The sequence below is a fragment of the Anser anser genome (genome assembly GCF_964211835.1).
Source record: "Anser anser genome assembly, chromosome: 3".
Classification (NCBI taxonomy): Eukaryota; Metazoa; Chordata; class Aves; order Anseriformes; family Anatidae; genus Anser; species Anser anser.
In genome coordinates this window covers 122,572,599-122,588,279 of record NC_139722.1, presented here as the reverse complement: position 1 = coordinate 122,588,279, position 15,681 = coordinate 122,572,599, and the positions used below count along the sequence as shown (strand labels likewise).

The 15,681-nt window shown below is 41.7% G+C and overlaps 1 protein-coding gene across 1 annotated transcript in view; it reads right to left on the bottom strand.

Moving 5' to 3' along the window:
- Nucleotides 1–15,681, bottom strand: part of LOC310896204 (uncharacterized protein) — a 417,164-nt gene that overhangs the window by 41,733 nt on the left and 359,750 nt on the right. The window contains exon 7 of the mRNA XM_083828233.1: nt 3,677–3,892. The gene's annotated coding sequence lies outside the window, so the exon portion shown is untranslated. The remainder of the gene's footprint in view (nt 1–3,676; nt 3,893–15,681) is intronic.

Below are 15,681 nucleotides of genomic sequence, written 5' to 3'. Positions count from 1 at the left end.
GAAAGACGGAGCAGACAGCATGTTTTGAGAGAGGATGGAGAAGAAGAAACACACAGAAAAGAGGATAGGTAGGTGCACAGAAAGAACAGTTACTACAGGAAGAGCAACAGACACTGTGTTGAAAGGAATGCAAGGAAATTTTCTATTTATTGTTCAGAAGAATCCTCTTCTCCTTACCAGAAGGGTTATGATTGATGATTCCTTTTTTTTTCTTCTTTTTTTTTTTTTTTAAATGAAACATTTAGCTCAGAGTCGTTTTGGAGGGTTCGAAAGGAAAGAACAGCCGTACATGGCAGGAGGAGCTGGTTGGCTGGATCAGACTTCAAATTCAGTTGCTTTTGTTCCCAACATCTACAAAACCTTTTAAACCAGAACCTTTCCGACACAGAGAGATGTAACGGAGAAGGAAATCACATACAAAGAAATGGAAAATAGGAAATACATAATAAGGGTTTTGGCTGTTCTTTTTATTTAATGTCATGGGACTATGAATTTTCCTCATTCTCCCTGAATGAAGGCTCTAACTATGTATCTTTGGCAGCCGACACAGCAGCAAAAGCTCCAGTTTGATCACTGCTAACATTGCATTGGCTGCACTTTCAAGCCATCCCAGTACCCAGTGACTACTGATTTTGTTGCCAAAATAGCAGGCACACTCACAGTAACACTTTCCCACCTTAATTCTAATAACAGAGATTACGCCAGATAACACCTTCAAAACAAGAATGTTTTCTACTTGGGAAAAGCAAGACAAACCCATGTTTACTGACCACATCTCACCTTAAGTCAGAATTGGTCAACCTATAATAAAGCTCTAACTTACAGCTTGTAGAGCACTTGAATGAGTCAGTCACTTAAATGAAGTGTTTCAATCCAAATACCTTTGTACAAATTTATTAATATTTATACTAATAATATTTATACTAATAATTAAAGAGTGCACAAGGACATGAGAAGTGTTAGTAGGGCAGTGATTTCTGGAGAGAAAGCATCTGACAGGTAAATATTCACCTCAATCTAGATTAAAACCAACAGAAACTGCACTATTGAACTCCATCTTCTACATTGCCACCCTCGACACACACATCTATACGCCTTTATTCTGTACTCTTCAAAACTGGACAAGCACAATTTACTGTAGGAAATGGAAAATGTAAGCTCCTGGCTAATGTCAGCAAAACAAACAAACAAAAAAAAGAAACCAATTTGCTTGCCCATCAAAAATACAGTATTGCATTTAATGGAGACCACACAGTTGCAGTGGGCAACACACTATACTCACTTAAGACCCAGTTCATTAAATACTTCCTATATTCTTCATATAAGAAAGAACAGACCACATGTGTGGGGGAGCATAATTTCGAGGAGGCAACTTTTTATCTTTGATTTCTATTAGCTCTTTCATGAACACACCACTCAATGCTCTCTGTCTAACTGCCCCTGCTGTGCCAGTGATCACATAGTATGTAATGTCAAGTCTGTCTTCATCGAGACTGGGATCAATTAGAAGGCCCAACATTCAAATTACGTGCTTGACTCCAAAGTGATGCTGTACTAATTCCCCGAGAACAACAGAAGGATGTCAAACTCTTCCCCTGCACAGGGTTTTTGTGTTGCATTTTGCATTATGTTTTCACACTGACCCAAACTGAATTTGCACCCACTGTTGTTCATGCTCAGGAGGACTTCAGGCAGGAGCCCCACATGCCTGGATTCATCTGATCTCACTGGTGGCTCCTACCAAAGATGTCTTGGTTGGGGGCTCAATCACCCAGGCTCTGTAACTAACAAGGGGCTGCTAGCTCTTCAGCAGATTATTCATCCCATAGATGACACCCACACTGTCTAAATATGCTTATTTCTCTCTGAAAACCTTAAGAGATTGTCTTTGTTGACTGGGCTATTGATGTAGTGAGGTGGGATTAACTTGGGATACATTTGCAGGTTGTGTAGGGAGAGGCACGTGGAATCAGCACATGGAAATTCCCTCACAGGAGCAGCCGTCAGTTCAGTGATACCCCCAAAACCAGAATAAGAAAAAAAAAAAGAGGGGAACAAAGTTCACAAGCTGCTCCTGAAATCTCCAGCCCCAGGAAAGAAGACAGTAAAAGTTTGTGAATATAAACAGGGACTTTACGGGAACTTGACAAAACCCATACTTTTATAGTTATTTGCACATAATTGCCCGTCACATAATTCACTGCAGAAAAGAGATTCCCTTTGATTCCAGGCAGAACTGGCGAGAGCCCAGGCGTTTCTGTGCAGGGAAAGAACCAAACCCAGAGCCACTTTAATCTGGTCTGGGGAGTGAAGGGAAGTCCTACCACTCCACCTCACTGTGACTTGGATTTAACCAGCTCCTTGCAATTGTGCTTTAACTAAGATTTGCAATGGAGACTGACTTTGGTTCTATTTGTCCTCTCCAACAAATAAGCGTTCAGCTTAAGTCCCTTCACTCCCTCCCTCCCTCTGACCTGAAAGCAGTCTCCTGATTAAGGAGATACGGAAAGTTTTAGGAATAGGGCCAAACCAGGGGAAATTTTTCTTCTTGGCTCTTTTCAACTTGAATGGGGCTGTATTATGGAAGGCTGTCTTGCTAGTCTGAGCAGGAAAACCTCACGAACATTACTGCAGAGTTTCATAAAAACTTAAAGACTGTGCAGAATTCTTTTGTCAACTCCAAAATATGCATTAGTAATCCTAATTCATTCACGCTGAATAAAATAGGTACAAATGCTGGTTTTCCCAATATACACACATTAAGAAATGAGTAGTTCCACAGTAGCAAGAGACATTTATATTTTGAACACTAACCTAACTTTTAAACTCCTGTAGGAGACTCTAAAATTGTTTAGCAAGAAGGGCTTTCTAAGCTGAGAATCAAGCTGTGAGAAAGAATAAAAAAAAAAAAAAAAAGAGCATTCATTTAAACATTTTCAGAAGCCCCTAAAAATGCCATTTTCACACAGTAAATCCGCTGCACTTGAATGTCTGCTGGCTTTCTGAAAGGAATGCTCTTCACTGGGATGCAGCCTGCTGTGGTCAAGTATGATGGAAATAAAAGTGTTGCTAATGGTGATTGAAAAGGATTCCCACTGCTGCTGGCCAGTGTTGGTTTTAGATGGGCCAACTCTGTCGAACAGAGAGCAACGGGAGACAGTAAACTTCTCTAAGGCTCTCTAAACTTTGAGTCACCTCTGCTTCCCTTCCTTTTAACGCTAGCCTGTCCCCTTGTTTCTCCACCAAGCTTTATGTTAACTCAGCCCGGACCAGACTTTTACTGGAAATGTAAAGACAGAGATTTTCACACAAATTGAGCAATGCAAAAAAGAAACGAGCCGTGTGAATGGGCATTAGCACAGCAGCAAGTCAACAAGCCCCCACAATTTGTGCATTGTGGGTCAGCCCAAGAAACAGTCTTCATTCCAGCAAATATCCAACTTTCTGTTTTAACCACGATACTTTATCTTGATCGTAGGGCTCTGTTGTGGCAAACATCTTGCCTCTTTAAGAAAAAACAGCTTTGTACAGCAACACAGGCACGCAGAAACTTTGCAATTAAGGCACAGATAGTAAGTGGCAACCCTAAGGGCAGGCAGCAAGGCTGAGGCAGGGAAGCGGGAATTCGGCTTCTGCCTCCTGAATCCCAGTTCGATGCATTAAGCACAAGACCTACCTCTCCTCCTCAGCAGGATCTGACTTCTTTTAATGGCTCATACAGGGAGTTCTGCCTCACGTACTGCAGGATCAGCATGGCTCTACTGCAGATCGCCAGTAGTGGCTGATAGTTTAACTGGACTCCATCTCTCCATATAGCTGATTAATTACATTGCCTCGAGACTTCAGAAGTGTCCTGTACCTTCAGGGTCTGAGGAAAGTTGGTAATCCGGGCCTGCAGCCACAGGGAAAAGAAATCAATTAAGGACGTTAAGGAGGAGAAAAAATCAGAAAGAATTAAGTAAAACCTGTCTTTCCTGGGAGTGGACTTCAGCTGCCCACACACTGAAAGAGCAGGTATCCCCTGGGCTTTGCAACAGTGATCACGCTGAGGACCTTTGGGGTCCCCCGGCGGTTCCACCTGCATGTATGGATGTCCCCCCAGAGGGGGGCTGCTTGTGGGTCTGCCCTCCCTGGCCCCAGCCAGCGAGTTTGTACAGCTGCATGGCTCAGGAACCTGGGCCAGCTGAAAACCAACTTGGCAAGATATGATAAGGGGTTACTTGGGCCAGGAGGATGGTAGCCTAGGCCGAGATGGCAGCCCTACAGCATGACTTCGGGTGTGTAAATAATTCTGTCAACCTAGAGCCTCTGAGGTGGAAAGTAGCAGGTTACACACTTCTTCCCAGATGCCTGATTTCTGTCTGAGTTGAACAACAAGGCCTACGTGAGTTTTTTGCTCAAGGCCCTCTTGACTGATCCGCCCCAATACAAACCATGCACCCCATCAGCGTCTCCTAGGATTTCAGCTCTGTTGTGCTCTGTTTACTCATTCTATGAGCCTTGGCAGGGGGCATTAATGGAGAAGATAAAACAAAATCGTAAACGTACTTTTAAAGGAGATCTTGATGGCTGCAAAATGCTTTCAGTTCAGCATATATATTCCCAGCAACAAAACTGGACCTTCTTAGGCTATTTTTGGTATATTAAGAGCATATCAAGGTCTAGAAGACAATCTCACATGGCACAATGCAAGTAGTAATTGGTCCCTCTTCACACTGCTCTTTTTTGATCAGTCTAGCTTAGCCTTCTTCAGCAAAATACCGAGCTGTGGATCAAAGACTCCAGAGAATGTTCAATTTCAAGCCCCAAAAATACACACAGATGTGCAGCAATTCTTGACAGATTTTTTTTTTCCTCTCATACCCTTTCTCTTCCATGTATTTATTGCAAGTGCCCAAATACAATGGTAATAATTTTGTGTTACCCTTTAACATACACTTCTCATTGCACTGATGACCAAGAAATACAACTCTTGCATCCCACAGATACTCATTCACCTAATCCCATTCTCTGGCAAATGCCGCTGCCCAGCTGAGACAGTAGCTAGCTCTCAAGTCAGCCTGTGCTAATTCTGAGTGCACCCAGCCTGTTTTCTGTTCTTATGCAAGCTGACCAGGCCTCTGGGAAGATGAAAGTGCCAACATCTGGTTTGCCAAGGAAGACATAAACTGGCCAGAAGACTGAAAGTACAGCAAAACTCTCATTTTTCATGCAAAAGTAGGAGTGTGCAGGCACTGTACAAGGAAAGAATGTAGGTCTGTTTGAAACAGACTGTTTTGCTCTTGACCTAAAAGCAATGTACTTCTTCAGTGGGTTCACAGCCCCCCTTCTGCCTTCGGTCGCCAACACATTCCCCAACTAGCTCATGGGAATCCTGAAACTAAGCGAAGCACTGCACAAATCCCTAAAATAAGGAGGTACTGGATGTGCACAGAGAGGACAGCCCTCAGTGTGGCTCTCGAGAAGGCTCCTAGGTCAGAGACAACAGGCCTGAGGCACAGGCTTAGGTGCGGCTGCAACACGCCCTCCAAAATATGTTCAAATGTCAACTGTGAGCATAGCGGAAAAATACCACGGAAGGGCAAACAATGCAGTTCACCCGGTCAGGGCAGTGCCTGCCGCACCTAGGCAGCTTTCTGCCCCAAGCTCACGGCTGGCCTGCACGGTGACACAGGTGGGAAGGAGAACAGGCAATGCAGGAGGACTCAGGGTGACCCCGCTGACCACTGTTTCTGAACGGCCATAAACCATCAGCCAAGATGGGTTTTTGTTGCTTCCCCCCCCCATAAATCACAAGGTGAGGAAATGAAATAAAGAACAGCTGGGAGGAGTATGTAAGAAGCTGTGACATCAAAAGCCCTTGCTTTTCTGTCTTGCTACATCTTTTCCTATTTTTTTTTTAATGTATTCATTACACTTAACAGACCACAGCTCCCGCTGAGCAACCAGGATCTATCTCAGAACTACTGAGCTGGATGTGTCTGAAGAAGAGCAGTCTGTGCATCTCCTATTTATCCTGCTCCAGTCTCCCAGCAGCTCTTCTCCTGCTGCTTGCTTGCCCAGGGTCATGCTGCACCCATTTTAGACTCTCACAACAGTGAGTTATGTGGATGCTGGTGTCTGCAATGTCACCTCAAATGCACAATTGGCTCTACAAGAAACTAAGCATGCAAAAAAGTCCTTCAAAAAAGTGTTGTACACAACAGAATTAAAAATACAAAACAAAGAAAAATAGTTTCCTGATGAACTTGGATATTTTACTTTTTAAAATGAAGGCATTGGCTAGACGTGGGCTTGGTGGCTGTAATAACCTCCTTGTGTCTCATTTTTCAGAGTAAAAACAGGGTTGCTGAACTACCCAGAAAGAGCCGCAAATGAAAAACGTCTAGGTGAGAGAAAGGCGTCACTGTGTTAGGAAACTTCGCAGTATATAACGCAAATTGCATCACCAGGCTTTTAAGAAAACTGAAGGGGAGCAGCAGTTTCCTGCTGGAGGCACCAGCAAACATGAAGTCACACAGGGAACAGGTAAAGATGGGGTGCTACCGTATAAGGGCTATCCTATACCTTACGTCCTTTGGAGGTTGGTAAAGGGCTTTCCAGAGTCCTGCTGTGAATTTGTTTTAGTGTTTTTTAAGGGCCCTTAACAACGTCATTTGTCACAGAGTAAATCCTGGACGTCTGGTTACTTTCTGCAGGGAATGCTCTTTGCTGGGCTGCAGCTTGCCAGGGGTCAAATATGACAGAAATGAAGTGTTGCTAATAGTGATTGAAAAGGATTCCTACTGTTTGTGGCCAGTGCTGGTTATTAGAGAAGCCAAATTTGTGGGACAGAAAGCAGCAGGAGACAGTAAACTTTCCCTAAGACTTACTAAACTTTGAGTCACCTCTGCTACCAATGCCATTCTGTCAGACCTATTTGGAGAAAACTGATATTATAATTACTGATCTCAGCAAGGGCCTAATGTGCAACCTGAGGCACTCCTCTGCCGGCCATATAATTACAGATGGGCTGGGGAGGCCCGGAGGCCTCGGCCCCCACCTCTCCAACAAACTGGATTCGGTTACTGCTCCGGCCAGGCTGTCGCGGACAGGTAGGCGAGCAGCAAAGTCGCTGGCCTGCGAGGAGAGAAAATTACTCTTGTCAAAACTGCCTGCCTGCTATTAGAGGTTTGAATGTCACCTCAAAGAGTGCCTTTTCTGACCGTTACACGGCGGTGTCTAAAGGGCTGTTTGAAGCGGGATTTATCCCCTCTCAGGCAGCGAATATTGATGGCTAAGAACGTGGGTTTTGGTATTTTTTTTTTCCTTCACCCCTTCCCCACCCTACTGTTCCTTTCATGAATTAACGTTTTTCTTGCTGAGGGGACACTGCGTGAGCATCAGCACCTGCTGGTTTAAACTTTCACATAAAATGGCATTTTGCTGGATATATCCTATATGGTCTCATTCATATATTGTAAACACACTCCTTTAAGCCCTTGTTTCAGCTTATTATTAACAAGTTCAGTGCCAAGAATACTTACCCACCAAAAGGAGATAAACTGCTGATTTTAAAAAGAGAAATGTGGCTTTATTCAAGCAGACTGCTACAAGGAAGGCACGCTAGCAAGCTGCAGCATCGAAACAAAACCCGAACACAAACCAAGACCCTGGTGCTGTAAACCCTATGTGCACGTTAACTTAAAGTGAGCGGTCCTTCTGCAAACGGCGGTATATCCCTGTCTGAAATTAAGTGTGGACAGAAACGCTGTGCAGGATCAGGCCTGGAGGACCGGGCCTGCAACAGATTGATCACCGTTGTGGGGTGCTGAGCAGACTGCTGCCCTATTGATTTCTATAGCAATAGAGGGGGCTTAGCACCTCGGAGCATCAAATTTCCGAGCCTGGAAGAGACCTGGGCTCTGGAATGGATTAAAGTCACATGTGATGCATTTGGAAAGGCCTCAGCTCAGTCTCAGCGCTCAGTAACAGCAACCACCATTTATTCTGGTTACTACAATTCATTTGGACAGTGTTTACAATATCGTCCCCTTCCTCCATTATTAGACAAACAACTTTGATAGGTAGCCTTTTATTTTTTACAGCATTTCAGAGCAGAATAAACGCACGGCCCAAGTTATTTATGGAGTGAGCTTTCTGTACGAGGTGCCTTTGCCAAGGAAGTGTGAATTCACATAGTGCACACGCTGTGTATGTTCAACCAGACAACGGTGACCCAGCAGTCAGCGAGGAAAGGGAGAAAGGAAAAACACGTGCAAGACACCATCTTTTACATGTCATGTCATCGGAAAATCCTCCCCATAAACTTCAGGAAACTATGTGCCAAGGAGCATTTTACAGACTCAAAAAAGTGATCAGAAGTGGCATAAAGGGCTTCTCCTGCTGGGCAGAATAACAGGCAAGCAAACTGAGGCTTCATTTCCCTGGTGGTGCTCATTCATTAGGGAATGCCATGCCAATTGTCTGGGGCAGTTTTGCTGGTGTTTGATGGCCAAGAGTGCTGCAGATGGTTACAGACAGCCTCACTTGACAGACTTTTCCTAAAACTTTAGGATGCAGATTTTTTTCTTTTTTAATTGTTGTTTAAAGGAATAGAGATTCAGAGGAAGGGAAAATAACATAAAGATATGGAACTCTTATGGAAGAGTTTAACAGTTGCAGTAAGTTTATCTATATGCACATTTATAAATGCTAACCATTGACTTGCTGTATTTCCTTATTTCCATTAAAATACATGCAAAAATGACCATGCAAGCAGCTCTTCCTGCCCCATCCCCTAATTAGACTTCCAGTTGCAAATGCTGCGGCTACCCAACAGCTGAAAAATCCACCCCAGCACACCCCTAAATCTCTCTCAAATTCAAATAATGATTTAACTCGGCATGTCAATAAATCAAGGAGGCTAAACAGCTTGTCAAAAAAGAAACAAAAAAAGTCAAATAAATAATTTCAACTGCAAGTTCAGATGTGCTTGCCTTTTGGAATGAATGCAGTGGAACTGTTTACTACATATTCAAGACAGAAAGTTGATTTGAGGTCACAAAAGTGAAGAAAAACCTCAAATGCTTCTTTGTGACAGAGATTGCAGCATATTATTGTCCTGCTCAGAGGACAGGTTTCTTAGTATGACTAGGAGGTTTAGAAAAACCTTCTTTATTTTGGATTCCATAAAAAATTGTGCTCTTAAACCCGGATGAATCAAAACTGCACTCTACATTATTAAAGAGCAGCCATTTTTCCCATTTATTGAAAAGCACTTTTGGAAACCATCTCCTCTATCTAGACGAGATCAAAAATGATGTTGCTTGTTGCTGTAAAAGTGAAATTAAATAATAATGCTAATTTCACATGTCATGTTACAGGAATGATTGATATAAATAAATCTGTGGTTGTTTGATAAGAAATATACAAACACGTCCCTTCTCTTTTCGGAAAAGTTCATACGAGCCAACACCAAGCCTCTAATGTTTTTTATCAGATCATTCCTCATTTTGAATATTTTCCCATGACTTAGTGCATTTTTTAATAAAAAGATAAAGTCTTTTTATAGGATTGACTTCTCCTTGCACAGTTAGTACTGGGGCAATCTCAGGTCTTTTTTCAAAATATTTGAAACCAGACTTGCTGCATTAACAAATACAAAATAGAGGAACAGTAAAAGATTAACCCATGTCAACTCTCAATGTCTCTCCTCTTAAATTATCTTCATTTATAGCACAGCAGCACCTAAGAGCCTTCCTCACGACCCCTCGCACTAGACTCTTCCTATACAGCTGCATAGGAAGACGCTGTCTGGAAGACTTCAGACTCAAACTCTGATCTTCCAATGACCTGCACGGCAAGATGCTGGGACTCCAGCTCTGCAAGAGGGATTTCCAGCCTGGAGATGAAGACTGGCAAGAATCACTGGCTGTTACCTGGACTTCAAAACTACCTGGAGCAGCAGAATGCAATGCTAAGAAACATTTTGGTCAGGATAATGCCCTCTATTTCAGGCCATAATGCCACCCTCACCTCTAAATGATTAGAGCAAGAGTAACCCCACAAATAGTAGCAGTTATCTCCTGTCCAACTTCTCTAATTAATTCTTCTTTCTGAAGCATGTAGTGTCAAACTTAGAAGATAGAGACACACAAATTGGCATGACGTGGAGAAACAGAGGACCTGCTCAAAACTTGTCACCTTTTGTAAATATGGAAAATTCTCAATTCAGTCCCTCAAAACTGAAATGTGTAAATACAGATAACTCTCAATTTAGTCCTTCAAAACTGAAATGCAGTACTTTTTCTTAAGTATTCCTCTTTGAACCTCATTCTCCTTGCAGTTGGGATGGTTGACAGAGCACCATTCTCCATGCTTCTTCTTACTCAAAATACAGCACTGCAAGACATGCAAAGGGGTGCGTACTGACTGATGAATATATCTGCCTCAGGAGTCCAATTTTACAGATTTCTCAACTGGCCGTGGCATTCCCAACTGTGTGGGAGTCCAAAATCACAAAGACGAGGTGTGCTTTCTTAAAATAAACATCAACCTCAACTCCTGAGAAGGCTCTTTGGTGTTATTCACTGCAGCTGTGGTTCGTTTGGGGAATATTCCCTCCAGGCAGCAGAGCAACTCTCAGACAGGATAAAGCTGCTGTGGCCAACTTCATACCAGACCTGGCATAAAGAGTCTTTTAGGGCCATATACAGGAGGGACCATGGCTGAAATTAGTGTGTGCACCAGGAATTTGCAACTACCATCCCCAGGGAAACAGCTATTGTCCTCGTGCAGAAGAAAACCTACAAACTATTTCTAACTTCCCACTATCTTTCCCCACCATGTCAAGGTCTAATGGGCCACAAGAGGATACGGTTCAAAACCCACCTTCCACACTTCATTTCCGCACCTAAAGATTTTGCCCTCGTGACTTGGGCAGCTAAGTTTCCTGGCCTGACATGGAAGGGGGGTAACTTGTTTACAGAGGGAACTATTTCCTTCTTTGCTGAGTTGCCTCAGTGCTGACTTGTTTTATTACTTTTAAATTACAATCAAGTACACCATAATTTGGCCAAGCTTGACATCTGCTTTCACTAGCTCTCAATATTTCCAAAAGACCTTCAACAAATGCAAGGGAACCAATTTGGAAAAGCAAGGCATTCACACCTCAGCATACACAATTAGAATGCTACAAGGTTTTAACTCTTTTTTAGGTTTCTTGCCCTGCTCAAACTTGTTTGTTAACATACATACAGGAACAAGTCTGTAAACCAGTGTATCATCCTTGTAGCATACAGAGGTACCTTTGCTGCTGGAGCAATGCAAATCCCTTCCTCAAACACACCATCATAGCCCAATCCCACACATCAGTCCAAAGGTGTAGCCTTTAAAAAATCTCTCTGGGGACGAGGCTGCAATACAGTACGTCTACCTTCAAATGCAAAGCTATTGTTTAAGTAACTCTGTTTTTCTGTATGTAGTGTCTCTATTTTTTTTTTTTTTTTCCCCAGTGCAGAAAGACGTTATTCCCCTACAAGATGGGAAAAGTCCGGCATTCCTTTTCCTTAGCCGTGGAAGAGAACAACAAAAAGAGGTTAACTGTTAACCAAACTGTCACACCTTAGGCAAAACAAACCAGCGGGATCCAGCAGGTATGCTGATTTACACGTGGCAGGGCGCCGGTCGTTTACCCCTTGCTGCGCTGAGGATTCTGAAGGACTGTATTTTCCCTTGGTTTATTTTTTTTTTGTGTCAATATACACGCTGCTATGTGCTCATGGAAAAATTACTGCTGTAGCAACGTTGTTCCTTCTGAATGTACAATCAGAAGCACAGTGGAAGAAATTCATGGAAATAACAGGATCCAATCCTTGGAGTATTTTTGAATCAATAGACCCTTTATTTATATTGTAGTTGCGTTCCAATTTATCACTTGCAAATATCCTCTATAATAAATAAGGGAAGGAAATGGAAATATTACAATGAAATTGTAATAATTCAACTCTACCTCTGCACATAATAAAGTTGCAGAGGGAATCTGTGTTTTTTTGGTTGCCACTAAGCATCAGCAACAACTGATGGTCTTAAGTTAACAAGCTAATATTTCATCCATGGATACCAGAGTGATAATGGCTAAATATGCCAGTCGAGGGAATGAGCACATGTGCAGCTATTTGCCTGACACAACTTCTGCTGTCATGGCCTATTAAAACCAGTTTACATGTGCATGTCGAATTTGATGAATATGTATGTGACCTCTTTCATAGCTATCACTCATTGGACTGTAGCCCTCATGGCAGAAAAAAAAACAGCACCTCTCATTAAACACAGCTTGAGTTACAGGCATGTTATGTTAATATTCCTTCAGAACTTTAGGGGGTTTTCTTCTCCTTTTAATAAATCTTCAGAATAAAATCATTTAAAAGTATAATTAAAAATAAACTTTCCCATTTCTCTACACTTTCACTTGGTGAATGTGTTTTGAAATGTTCATTATCTAAGAGAAGAGAGAGTAAATGAGTTTACAGAAAACACATTCAATGATAGTAGTCAAATAAGACTTCTCTTATACAGGGTCTTGAACAGAATTAGGTATTTAAAACAAATCAGAACAATACATTTTTAGGTAAAAATTGGACTGCCTGTCAAGCACTATACTTGACCCGAATCCAAACAGAGCTATATATTAGAGTCTAAAAATGTGCGGTGAATGTCCCCTGTTCCCTCGCTGTTACCCTGTATATTCTGCACCTAGATGGAAGTAGAACTGAAAGCATTAAATGCATTGCTACAGAAGCTGTTTCCACCAAATTTCTTATTGAAATTGCAGAGCCTCAAGAGGCAGAGGAAAGCATCCAAGCTTTTGGTGTTTATGAGAATCCAAATGAACCTCTGAATCTTTTGAGGTTTCTTCATTGCTGTTTAAAAAGCATAAATTATAGAGTATAAGCAAGGATGCAGCCAGATTGTACAGTCCATATATGGCAAATATTTACTCACATGAGCATTTCCACTCCATCTGCTCTGCAGATAGAGTAAATATTTCACAAACTGACACTTAATTTGGTAATGCCAAACCAGAAAAGGCACATCTACACACGCATTGGTGCTTCATACCATGCACAAAGAAAGCCAGCGTCTCCTCCCAATTAAATGGGGTTTGACATACCAGCAATTAGAAGAAATAAGTAGGTTTGTACCAGTATAAAATAAAATCAGAAATTAATACACTATTTTTTACAGAGAACCTAGCTGTACCCTAGCCAACGCCTCGCTATGCTGGGATGAACTAGCCACTGAATGGTTTATTTCCATGTTTCTCATCTCAGCACCTGAACCAAGAGCCACACAGAGATGGAGAGCTCATTTCTCTTCCATTTGCAATAAGGCATCACTTAGTGTGACTTACTGCGTTCCTGACATCCAGACAGTTTGGGATTCTTGATTTAGCGATTAAAGGAATGGCCAAAATCTCTTTTCTTGACTGATAAAATCCAAGCCTTGACCTCAGTGGGGGCATGCCATAAGTAAGGTGAGAAGTCAGCAAGTGACTGAAGCTGGGCACTACAATGATGCACTGGCATTATGTACTTTCTAGGCTGAACTAGTGCATGAAAGAAAAACAGACTGCTGTCAGAACATGCAGCTTTGAAAAAAAAAAAAAAGAAAAAAAAGAAAAAAGAAAAAGAAAAAAAAGAAAAAAGAAAAAAGAAAAAAAAAAGAAAAAAAGGAAAAAGGAAAAAGGAAAAAAAGAAAAAAGGAAAAAGGAAAAAAAGGAAAAAGGAAAAAGGAAAAAGGAAAAAAGTCCACCATGGTAATCTCAACAATGCTTTTTAATTTTCTAAAGTAAAGCTTCAGAAAGAAGGTCTAATTCTACCTTACTTGCACTGTTTATTTTGCCAATATCAAAACCTTTTCATTTCATTAAGGTAAAAATATTTCACTTTGATTATTGGTTTAAATTAAACTTTGATTTTATATTAACTTTAATTGAGTTTTATTAACAATTTTTAAAATTTATTTCACAATATTTCAAGAAAAATGAAATATTTAATTGTTCCCATTATCAACTGCTAGGGGTTCTTCTTGTGATTTGCACTCCGGAGTATATTTTAAAACGATTACTTTTCAAGTCAGTCTGAAAACAAACTTTGAATTATTAGAATTTCCATCCTCTATTTATCCACAAAACTATTTTCTGCAACTGAAAAGTTCCCCAGACCAACAGATTTGAAAGAAAATTAAAACAAAATTTGTTAGAAAAATAAAGGCAGGAAAAAATCCAAGTCACTTAAATGTTCATGTTAGATTAGATACTGAGACCTAATCTGGCCCATGAGGGACATTTATATTAGCTGGAATTCCTGCCCAAAAACTTTGAATGAAGAAAAGGAACCTCATCAACCCATCACGTTTAGCAAATTTGACAATGGAAAGAGCTGAAATTTCTCACTAGCTTGTATTGGTAGAGTTTCAACATATGGATAAAACAATACAGACCTTGACTTCTTTTTAAATTTTTTTTTTAAAAGCAGATTTTTCTCTAAGAAAAGAGACAAATGGTCTCTAGCTATACAGACACATCAATTTGCAGTGTCTTTCCATTAGTGTGACAGGAATGTAGACACTGATAGAGGAACAATGAGTTTGAACAAACTCTTGACATGTGGATAAGAAGCACACAAAGTTAGGGAAGATCTGCAGGCTCCGTTCTGCCATCTCACCAAATTCCCAGAGCATCCAACTTCCCCGCGTTGCAGCAAATGGTGTGCTGCTGCTAGGAGCTCCTTGAGCTCACTGCTTCAAAACCAACTCCTGATAGTTTGGTATTGATATTTTCCAGAGCATTCCTTCCACTGCTATGAAGCAGGTAGTTCCCATGTGGGACGCCAGACACCAGCTAATTCCTGTGTGAGGGCGACAGCAGACCTGTCGTGCGGATGCCCCCCTTGCTCCGACACGCTCCCCTTCCCGCTTTTGGCTGCTCTTGGCCATCAGGATCCGACCCTGTCAGCCTAACCCACGTGGCCTGAGGATTGCAGGGCATCCTCCGGGCTGAGCATAAGGATGGTACAGATGAAGCCCACGTTTCCTGTGTTTTATTGGTTTGGTTTGGGATTCTTTTAAATAAAGAAAGATGTGGTGTTCCTACGCCACATCTGTGCAGCACGCAGATCCTGCTGCATCCTTTCTACAACAGGCTTTACTTAGAAATTTCTCACTGGAACATCTGAATTGTCATTCCCTGTGACATGAACATGGTTTTGTCACATCTACCTGACCTAGAAAAATGCTAAAAAATCTAAAACCAAACTAAGAGTCCAAGACTGTGAAAACAGACGCTCTCCCCTCATATAATCCCCACAGTTTCCAATTTTCTTGAGGTATTGGAAAATACTCCTGTTGCCCCAAGAGGCAGAGAACTTCAGACAAGGCTCGTGTAAAAGATCCTTCTTAAGCCACTAGCCTTGAAAAGCTGGCTTTCATGCACAGTCAGTTTCTGAAGAGAAGCCATGAATAATGCAGCAGCTGAATGATGCAGTTGTGCTTCACCACTATACCAAAATAGCCTTTGCACCAGCACATCCCAAGCAGACCTCAAAATGCTTCTCCATACGCAACCCTACAACACTTTCTGACTCGCACATCCCCTTTTGGAGTCTGTCTGGGATGGGATTAGTTATGTGCTCCAAGCTC